The following is an 11,669-nucleotide window of genomic DNA, read 5'->3' on the forward strand; positions in this document are numbered from 1 at the left end:
TTACCGATTTGTTTATTCAACTGCCTCGTTTGTGTAAAAGCTAGTCAGGGAGGACATAGATGGCAAACTCCTCGGTTCAGCAAATAAAAATGAGTTTTTTCATTAAAGTTTTTAGTATCAACCCTGAGTCGGCAGTGCTTGCCTTGAAAAGCATGTAAATCCGTTGATGTTATGATTAGCACGATTATTACTTTCTTTATCGTATGTGAGTCGTCGTTAGTATCGTATCGTTGTCGTCACGTGTAAATATTGATTCGATTAAATAGTTCGCTCTTTACCCGTTCACCTTGGCCTTCTAGCCCGTGTTGACATTTAAATTATTGCTTATTAAGTTTAAAATACTCATTAATTGAATCCATGGCCATGACATGAACTCACACACCGTTTAGTTTAATTCGGTTTAAATCGATTTGTAATGAGTACTAATTAGTACTTACGTAAGCAATTGCTTACGAAAATATTTCAATCGCAGAACTGGTTTTCTAGACTTCTGTTTTGGTATTATTCTAACCTATCTTCATACTACACGATGTTCCGCTATTGTGTTCTCATCTTCTAGGGCATAGATTTTTACAGTTATAAAATTAAAATGAAAGTGTTTACTACCCCTAATAGCAGCCCTAGTTCATTTGGAATAAGTATAATTAATTATTCAATTTTAGTCTTGATACCCTAGCATTAAGAGTACAAATAAAAATAATGTTAAGATTAGAGGACGTTTCGTAATTTTTTTTCTGTACATTTTTTTAAAACTCTTTTATGATTTTCATAAAAACAACCCTAAAAAATTTAATGTAGTTATACTTACAATATTTTATATTTAATTTATATTATACAAAATCGACGAACCTACCACGAAGACAATGACAAAGACACCCCTTAGGATGGCCAAGGAAGTCGACTGGTATACATTCCGAGTCAATCAAGAATACAAGAAGTCATCTGATCTCTACGACGTCAAATGCAAACCAATGTTTATATTGAAAATGAATACCTCATCTCGATTAACATATATAATAACTTAACATATAATATAAATTAAAATAAGATACGGACGGCAAAGGGAAGGCCAACACGTCTGTGTCACAAATACAGTTTGGCGCACGAATAGCTTTTTGTATTTGTTTCAAAATTGCTCCTTCTGTACCTAGACATCCGTCAGATACAGACATTCGTAGAGCAGGTCGCCGAAAGGAGTCTCATCCGCTACGCTTGATCGCCCTGCAAATGAACGGAGATTATGGCATTAGAGACCCCAACGACCCGTCCTTAGTAACGGATGGCGAAACAGGAAACACACAGTCAAGCACAGCTCTTGGAACTATCATCACCAGACCCCGTCACAAAGTGGGATGAGTAAAGTACCGCACGGATTCAAAATTGCTTTGAAAATCATGATTTCAAAAGAAGTTTGTGATCGTTTTGGTGAACTGAGTTACCTACCTAGTAAACTACCATTTATGATTAGTTATATTTGCTATAATATATTAATGTCCTGTTATAAGAATACATTATATACACAAAATATATGTATTTTTTTGTTGTGTTCCGGTTTGAAGGTTGACATCGTAGTTTCCAAGGTTGGTGGCGCATTGGCGATGTAAGCGATGGTTAACATTTTTTACAATGCCAATGTCTATGGGCGTTGGTGACCATTTACCATCAGGTGGCCTGCTCGTCCACCTTCCCATTCTATATAAAAAAAAGTTTATGGCAACCCTAATATAACACGTAAATTTAGTGTCATTGTCCAGAGATGGAGCGGTATTTCAATAAAAGATGTAACTCCATATACAACGTAGCATATGTTACTGACATTTTAAATGTCAGGGGTTCTGAACGTCATTAAAATGCGAAAAATATTTTTATCTCAGTTAAAAAGACTATTATCGAAGTTATTAACATTTTAATCGACCAGTGTTGCTAGAATACTACAATCGGATTATATCCGTATATTATAATCCAGACAAATATAGGGCCAATCCTGACTTTCATCTTGCGGGGATGAATTTAATTTCTCCGTTGAATCTGAAATCCGTTTGTCTGGACGAAACCTCCCCTTTTTTACCAGCGAGGGTAATAAGTCGATATGGAATATGCTTATAAATGCGTACTATTACACCAAGATTCTATTGTTTCATCTGCAAGAAGAACCAATATAACATTTAATTACACTATTGCTTTATCAAAAATAACGCTAATAATGGTTATGTTTCCACATCAAAGGATTCAAATATAATCTACATATATATATTTAATATACAGATCCTGTAATGTAATGCATTGCTCCTGTGATATGTTACCACGTTTAAGCTATGGGATATGTTTAACAAGCTAATGAAACTAAAAATTGTTTATGGGATGATGATATGTCATATTTTCGAGTACACGAAATATTTAGTCAAACAAAGCGATATTGCGAACGTAAGATCAAATGCTACACTGATTTAGTAGCGTTAAAGTATTATATATTCGCTCATTATATTTATTTACCAAAAAACAACCTATTCTTACATACGACTTCGATTTGTTATTAAAAATAATGTCATTTGTTAAACCTATTACTATGTTCCAGAATATATATCTGAAAAAAATATGGTATGATTGCAAGATAATTCAACCGGTGGCAACGCTTGACGATTCGCAAATGCTTTAATAGTCTATTTGAATTAAAATATTTTGATACGTCTTGGTTTCATATTTGGAAAGGCCAATATCAAGTATTTGAATTGAATCTTGTCTGCTTGCCTATTACAGACAGCTGTTCTATGCGGCTTTTGTCGCCTATTTCTAGATCTGCCAACTGATTGTGACTCATGCAAATTAATACAAAAATAACATTAAGATCAAGACTCGTAGAAGTCGATTATAAATGCTTCTAAGTAATCACAGATGCGTAGATAAAAATTATAGCAAGCTAGTATATACACACGGCTTCTTCCGCGGTTTAAGGACTTAATTCATTAAACAGTAACAGTAACAGCCTGTTAATGTCCCACTGCTGTGCTAAGGCCTCCTCTCCCTTTTGAGGAGAAGGTTTGGAGCTTATTCCACCACGCTGCTCCAATGCGGGTTGGTAGAATACACATGTGGCAGGATTTCAATGAAATTAGACACATGCAGGTTTCCTCACGATGTTTTCCTTCACCGTCAAGCACGAGATGAATTATAAACACAAATTAAGCACATGAAAATTCAGTGGTGCTTGCCTGGGTTTGAACCCACGATCATCGGTTAAGATTCACGCGTTCGAACCACTGGGCCATCTCGGCTTTTTACCGAATTTTATCACCGGTAGTGATAAAATTCATATAATAAGACAAAGTTACTTTCGCATTTGTAATATTAGTAGTATATCGAATAAACTCTAAGAATTCAATTTGTCGTAAACTAAAAGTAATTGTTTTTTTAAATATTTCTGACAATATCGTTTTTATGCCGTAAAAGCTAAAAACGGTTTATTAGATAAATATATATATATACTTTAAATAAAAACATTGGTTGTTTTTAATAAAAGTAATCAGTGTTTATCATAACATTCCCGAATATTGATTAATTCATACTTCACTAATACGCCTGCCATAAAGGCAAGGTAGCCGGCTGCCTTTGTCACCAACAAGTCCAAGTTGATGTACTTAATAATATATTTATAAAATAAAAAAAAATGCTATAAAAATCACGACCGCATGGAATTGTAGCAACAATGCTAAATATCCGTTTAGTCGCAATAATTTCTTGCAGTGGAATACGCTTCAGGCATCTTGTTACCAGCGAACGCAATGAGAGCGTTTATGGTTTAAATTATTTTATTTAAAGAAAAAACAAATGTTCCTAAGACTTAAATTGCCTTAGGTCTCTACTATGATAAATCCGGTTGCGTTGATATGCAAATACCTACATACAAATGACGAAATTAGGTCTTAGGAAGTTACGTACTTTTCCTTTCGTGTATCTGGATAGAAGCGAATGTCGTTCTGCATCGGATGTTCCGAGATCAACGTAACAAGTATACACGTAATATTATAGTCGTAATTCGAGCCGGTGAGAGCTATTTGGTGACGACTGGCGGCCGCGAAAGTGATATGGGTATTAAAGCTCCATAGAAATTGACATCAGGTACTATCAGGTGTTCCATTGATTTTGGGTGTTGTCGTTTTAATAACGGATAAAATACTTTCCAAGGTGGAGTGACAAGGTTACAAAATAGCTGGTAGCGATTGGAAAATAAGAACCGATCATAGATCACGCACATGAACGTGGCCCTATAGCCATTGTTTTCTCTGTGGTATAAAGTAGGAGCAATATACTGTTCATAAAATCAGTAATGCAAATATTCGTCTCCTATTCCAAATTATATTTTTGTTCCATTTGCAGTTGGAACGCTTGGACCTTGGAGTAATAGTGCAATAACTTTTATAAAAAATATTACACGGTCTTATTGCTTCTACTGGTGACAGGAGGGCTGGTTCATTTTTCGTCTAGAGAATCAGAATTGCGTTTCACAGGGGAAATGCTTAGCTGCTAGCATTCTTGCAACCATTCCACGTGGCCACGATTTATACATTTACAATTTTAATTTTTTATTTGTAAAGGTATATTTTGGGCTTTATTGTAAATAATTCTGTAATATGCAATAAATATCGAACATGCGATATAAATAAATAAAATAGGTAAACAGTTAAAATAATTGCATAAATATTAGCTATCATATATACATAAATACATGTTCACGCATTTTTACATACATACAAACATTTTTAATCACATGCATACGCTTAAAATGCAGGCTCGTTAACATTAAATATTTTTATAAACTTAGTTATGGAAGAGCGAGACCTTTTGCTACAGTTTTTTTTTTTAATTTCATGATACCTCAGCCATTTGAATTAGAATGCAAAACATAAATACACTTATTATTATTAGTATTATAATTTTTTTGGTCTTTATAAAGTGAGTGTCTGTTAATTATTCTTTGTCAATAATTACTGAAGTGAGGAAGACATTGCTTCGAATTAATTGTAAAGAAAGTATATAAGAAAATGACAGTGTTTGTGACAGTCCGCCGTGAGATCGGTCAATGAACTCGGATTCATCGGGTTTTTAAAATACGTTTAAATAAATTAAAGATTTATTTTTGTATAAGATTTCTATTGGTTTCTCTTGGCTTTTTTAAATTATCAAATAACGAATTATATAATGACAATTCCAATGAAAATATCAATTGAAACTAGGCTAGGCTTTACCTATAAAAGTGTTCTGTCTTCTTTCGAATGTCAAATCAACAATAACAGAAAGAGCAAAAACAGTGTTTACTCGTTTATAAGTAAAGCCGTTAATGTTGTATGATTGATTAACGTTACTATGTATCTCTTTTTCTCTCATTTTCTTATTTATTTATGTTTAGAGTAATAAATATGACGAAACAGACGCAATATACTGACTAATATACTTATATAAGTAATGGTACGGTAGGAAATATATCTGTCAGGTTTTACCTGATCAAAGCTAACGCAGGATCTTGAGCAGTCGTACAAGTCCCAGCAGTGAGAGAATTTACGGTGTTTTTTTTTATAGAATAAGAATGCGGACGAGCATATGGGCCACCTGATGATAAGTGGTCACCAACGCCCATAGACATTGGCATTGTAAGAAATGTTAACCATCGCTTACATCACCAATGCGCCACCAACCTTGGGAACTAAGATGTTATGTCCCTTGTGCCTGTAATTACACTGGCTCACTCACACTTCAAACCGAAACACAACAATATCAAGTACTGCTGTTTTGCGGTAAAAAATCTGATGAGTGGGTGGTACCTACCTAGACGAGCTTGCACAAAGCTTTACCACCAGAAAATGTTGGTGATAAAATGTAGTCGATACATGCAGGTTTCCTCACTATGTTTTTCTACCACCAAATACAATTTATTAACACAAATTAAGCATGAAACTTAAAAGTTTGCGGATTTGAAGCTGCGGTGTTCGGTTAATATTCACAATATCCTTTGCAATTTTATACCTATCTATCTCAAATACAAATATAAGTAAGCGTTAGGAAGTTCAACTCGTTAAATATCGGAATACGTGCCGAAACGGAATATAATTAGTTAATTACCGTACGATAGAAAAAAGTGATTTGTATTTCGATATAAAAACTAGACTGTCAAATCCGCAGTTTTATCTCTTCGGGTAGAATTTATCACGACCGACAGGACAGGAAGACATGGCCGGTCTTCCTGTCCATATACAGAATATTATTCCATAAGTAAATTATTCAAGCTAAGATGCGCCAGAGGTTTGCGAATTGAAACCCGATCAATCATCACTGAATTTTCTTATGCTTTTTGAATAGAATAGAAAAGGATATTTTTTTGTTTGTAAACATACCACAATAAAAGAATAAAATGTTTAAAAAATAATCCAAAACAAAAACAGAAGTAATGCTTTCCTTAAATTATGGTATTAATTTAAAAAATATAATTAAATTAATTAAAGCCGGAATTAAAAAAAACATAATAAAGTAAAACATCTTGTAAGTACTTAGTAAGCAGCAGTGCTATTCTGTAAGAACTCACTAATGAAGTACTGTTTAGCTATGTACAAAAACGCAGGTTCTATCCTTAACCCTTCGGGCTATTATCATCCGCACTCTTTTACGCTTTACGCTTAATTGGAGAGGTAAACAGTACAGTAACAGTACAGTAACAGCCTGTTAATGTTCCACTGCTGGGCTAAGGCCTCCTCTCCATTTTGAGGAGAAGGTTTGGAGCTTATTCCACCACGCTGCTCCAATGCGGGTTGGTAGAATACACATGTGGCAGAATTTCAATGAAATTAGACACATGCGGGTTTCCTCACGATGTTTTCCTTCACCGTCAGGCACGAGATGAATTATAAACACAAATTAAGCACATGAATATTCAGTGGTGCTTGCCCGGGTTTGAACCTACGATCATCGGTTAAGATTCACGCGTTCATACCACTGGGCCATCTCGGCTTAGAGGTAAACAGTAATGTTAGTAATTCCTTAAAAAACGAGCATTGCTTTTATTGTTCTTTTTTTCAATAAAATAATACTAAACAACACAAGTCAACAAGTTTTATTATGTTTTTTATTCATTTTGCTGTCAATGGAAACAAACAAACAGGATAACACGTGGAGACAACTGTCAAATTTTCCATGAATCGGTTGGAAAATTTGACACATATCAGTTGATGTCGCATTGAAGCAGCGAGGATAGCTTCAATTATCCTCTTCAAAAGAACAGAAAGCTGAAAGTGCTAAATTTACAAGTTTATACTTTACTGAGGGCCAATTCTTCTAACAAATTGTCACTTTATCTTAATCGAATACAAACGTACCATTAACAGAATTGCCACCTGTATGCCTGCCTGTAGATACTAATATGTTTTCTTGGTTATTTTATTCCCTTAGTTAATCGAGATGTATCATCAAAATATAATTAGTTATAATACAAAAAGTATCTTTAATGTACCGCCGTCTAGTCATTAAAACGGTAGAAGTAGGTATTGGAAATAACGTAAATTTTTTTTTCATCATTTAGAGTATACCTAAGTAAGCAACAACTTTTATTTGCTTCTTAAGTTAGTATCCTATAATTATCCTATAATTTGTATACTTTATCTATTTTTATTACGTACATTAAGAAAATTAATTTCTTAGAATATAAGGTTGGCTATCAAATAAAGAAATATATAAATAAATTAATAAACTGTATTGATAATTTCGGTACGACAACATTTTTTTTCTTCATTTTACTTTATATATATGTCAGAGATAATAAATTTAAGCGGGTATACGATGTCACTTATTAGAATAGCAACACCACACAACATGATGTATGTCATGCAGGTTGGTCGGTTGTCAGACGTCAAGTGTAAAAAATATAAGACGGGTGCCTATTTTATTATGTAGCCGACTGATGGAAATATAAAATATAAAGGAGTATGTCAGTAGCGCGTGTGATCATTTTGTCTAGTGACCCCCTTGGTCTCTCGCTCTCAGGACAGCGCCAGCGCCGAACGTGCACACTGACTGATTTAATAAAATCAACATATTGGGCGACAATGGCGGCCAATAAAATGGCAATCCATTTGAATCCGCAACATATATATATAAAATATATAAAATAACACTAAACAAGAATATTATTCAAAATATCTTATTGCTGCCGAGTCTTAAAAAATTGTATATAAAATCTGATTTTTTCTGATGTTCGGAAATTGAAAATGATATGCAACATTTCATTACATTCATACATAATTGTATGTACGACTGTCATGGATGTGATTACATCCTCGTTCTGTTATATAAAAAAAGATTGTAAAAAGCTCGCCGCAAATTAAACTCTCGGGTGTATTATTTTTTTGATAAATAACATTTATCAGAACTTGCATCTATGAATACTTATACAAAATACATACAATTGTAAAAACCACTTACCTGCCTTGAACAGCGTGGTGGAATAAGCTCCATGCCTTCTCTCCAAAAGTAGAGGAGTTACTTTGCTTTTATAATAATAAACAAATAAAAAGGCTCATACGGGCACGCATACAAACATATGTTCACGCATAAAAACATTATCTTTTTCTGAGACAGATTTTCTTTTATTATATGTTTGTATATTACATATTTTTAGCCTTATGTATAATTTAAATATCTTAAACTTTATTATTCCATTTGTTGTTTTTGTAACATTTAGTTATGGCGAGTGCTTTGGGCAAAAGTTTTCACACTAAAGGCTCTCCTTAAATGTTTTTACGTATTTAAGTAATAAAATATTATTATTAGCTAATATATATGATATTAAGTATCAATAAATCTAAGTGTTTGAATGTGAAAGCATTAGTTCCTAGGTCCACCTAGGGCAGCAGGGTTCGTTCACCTCGCATTCCGGAGCCGGGCTTGCCTGTAATCCCGGTTTCATAGCTTACCTAAGACTTTGTGCACATGAGAGATTGAATTGACAATTAATTATTTTTATTGTTATAAATATGATAGTGACTTTATTTGTCTGTTTGTCTTGTTTTTGCGCATTGAATTTTTGCAAAAAACTTTAAATGAGGAATTTGGCAATTGGATGAACAGGTTTGTCTTCAAATGAAATAAAATGTTATTTAGTTGGTGAAAAAGAGTAATTACCGAGTTTCTTTCCGATTGTTCTCGGTATAAACTTTCGAACCGGTGGTAGCTTTACTTTTAAGACTCTAGAAATGACAAAACAAAACAAATAGCTAGTGAAAATTACTTGAATAAGGTATATTTTGATTTTATTATTAAAAAAGATGCATATATATTTATATACAACACGAAAATAAATATTATGATATAATAGCAGTCCATAAACGAATTGAATATGGCGGTGTTTTTATTCTTTCTCCCTTGCATGTGCACAATGACTGGAATAACGCGTGAGCAAGATGGCACGATTTAATAAAGTAAATTATTTGAATATTAATTCTATAGAAACTATTTAATTTGTATTTGAGATCAAATTACTGTAACAGCTTTAATGTGCGCATGTCTCTTATTGCTATAGAAAGTCCGAGAATTATTTTATTGTTTTTACAAAGAGGGAGCGGTCGCGGGTTCAAAGCCGCGCTTATCAAGTGGAACAGCCGTGATAAGACTTGTTTGAAAGAGTAATGACTGATACTTTCGAAAGAATAAATCTTATATACGAGCTTATGATGTTTGAATATATAAAAACACAAGAAGAAGAAATGCACACTTGTCACATATAAATATGATATACTAAGCCCTTCTCCGAAACGCGCTGCAACTTTTGGTATAAACTGTAGTTGTTTATTTAGACATTACAAAAAAAAAAAATATTGATAGTTATACATTCAAATAAATGTTAATAAAACAATTTTGTGGTATATTCTTTTGTTTTGTGTGTGTGTTGTCGCTGAGTGTGATAGAACAAAGATTCAAACATACAAAATAACAATTTACTAGAAAATTTCGAATTGTAATAACTTTATATTCATCCAAAAATCGTGTAAAATATACACATTGTATATTAAGATAAACGTTACTCGTTCTTTTAATTTAAAAATAAACTTGACGTTAAATAACAGATAAAACAAACTTAAATATATAACCATAGACTTAGAAGTAAGTTAACATCTGGAATAGCACATGCCTTCGGACAAAATAATTTGTTATTTGTAACGTTACCTTAGGTGAAATAGTTCCATAAAGGGATTGATCACATGTTTGTGTCTAACATCTTCTCGTAACGTTAAAGAAAACGGTATGTCTGATACTGTAAGTAACATCCAGGCCATGAATTTTAAAATAAAAAGTTTTTTCTTTCCTAGTTTGCTTTACAGCTTTGCCTGCAAATAAGAGAGGGGGACGTCCTATGTCCTTGTCTGTACTTTTACAAAATCTTTGTAAGATTTTAAGATTATCGGTTGAGTAGTTAAAACTTTAAAGCGTAACAAACAATCTCACTTTTATATTTATAATATTAGTCAGAATATAAATACGCTCCGAAATAATCGTCTAGTCAGCCTTATCCAAGAACTCTACCATCATTCAAAACTATTACATTTCTTTGATATATTATTGTTAAGGATCAATCAGATGAAGACATTTCAGTGCAAACGTCTAGTGCTAGCTTTATAGGAGAACAAAATGTACTCTAGATAATACTTGAAATACTATTAATTAGAAAGCCAACGTATACAATATAATATTTCCTAATTCTATAACACATTATAATCTTAACATTACAATGTTGTACATGCCACTTACAGGCTAACTCAGCATGCATAAAATAAAGACATTTTTTGTATAAAAAATAAAAATATTTGTCTATGATACCCGAACAAATCTGTATGCGTTAGTGCATTGCACTTAAGTTCCTAACTAGTTCCTCGGTAATAGAGGCAAAAGATCTAACACTCGTTACTATTTAATCTTATTTTAAGTACTCGGCCATAAAAAGTATATTATCACCCTAATGAAATACACCTTTGTATATAATTCATTTAGTTATGCATTATGTAAATAAATGTTGTCATTATTTTGATATTTACGCTACATATAGTTGAGTTAGTAAGTCTCAAAATTTTATTTACATGCTAATTGGCCCTTACGACAGGCGTCTTGGAAACTTTCATTTAATGCCATCTCATAGGAAAAATCTATCAGTTTTTCCCGACACTCGATTTGATTGGCAACTTAGAAGAGTATATTCGTTCCATAAAAGTAGGATAAAAAAACAATTATTCAAATCGGTTGAGCCATTCTCCAGTGAGGCCCTCACGTATGACGTACTTATTTTATAAATACAACAATAATCAGGCATTTCGTAAACACGCTTCTAGCATTTACGTGTACTAGGGAAACATAAAGATCTGGATTCTAGCTCAATTGTTCAAGGCGCTCGAGAAAGTTCAATGAACAATAATTATCGATAAGTTATTAATTGACATTCTATTCAATAAACTGAATAAAAATTAAAATATATACAATATAAATAAAAAGTTTTTATTCAAGATTCGAGCTTTGTATTTGATATACATATCAATTACGGTAAACAAAGACCGGCTCCACGGTATACCTGTTAGCACGTTAGCATACTTGTAAGAAGATATGAAGGCCGACAACGCACCTGCAAACCCTCCGGTGTTGCA

General features: G+C 33.0%; 1 protein-coding gene across 1 annotated transcript in view; it reads left to right on the forward strand.

Annotated features, from left to right (window-relative positions):
• Positions 1-11,669, forward strand: part of LOC126769601 (terminal uridylyltransferase Tailor-like) — a 598,301-nt gene that overhangs the window by 372,782 nt on the left and 213,850 nt on the right. The window lies entirely within an intron of this gene.

Source organism: Nymphalis io, chromosome 7, assembly GCF_905147045.1.
Source record: "Nymphalis io chromosome 7, ilAglIoxx1.1, whole genome shotgun sequence".
NCBI classification, from domain to species: Eukaryota; Metazoa; Arthropoda; class Insecta; order Lepidoptera; family Nymphalidae; genus Nymphalis; species Nymphalis io.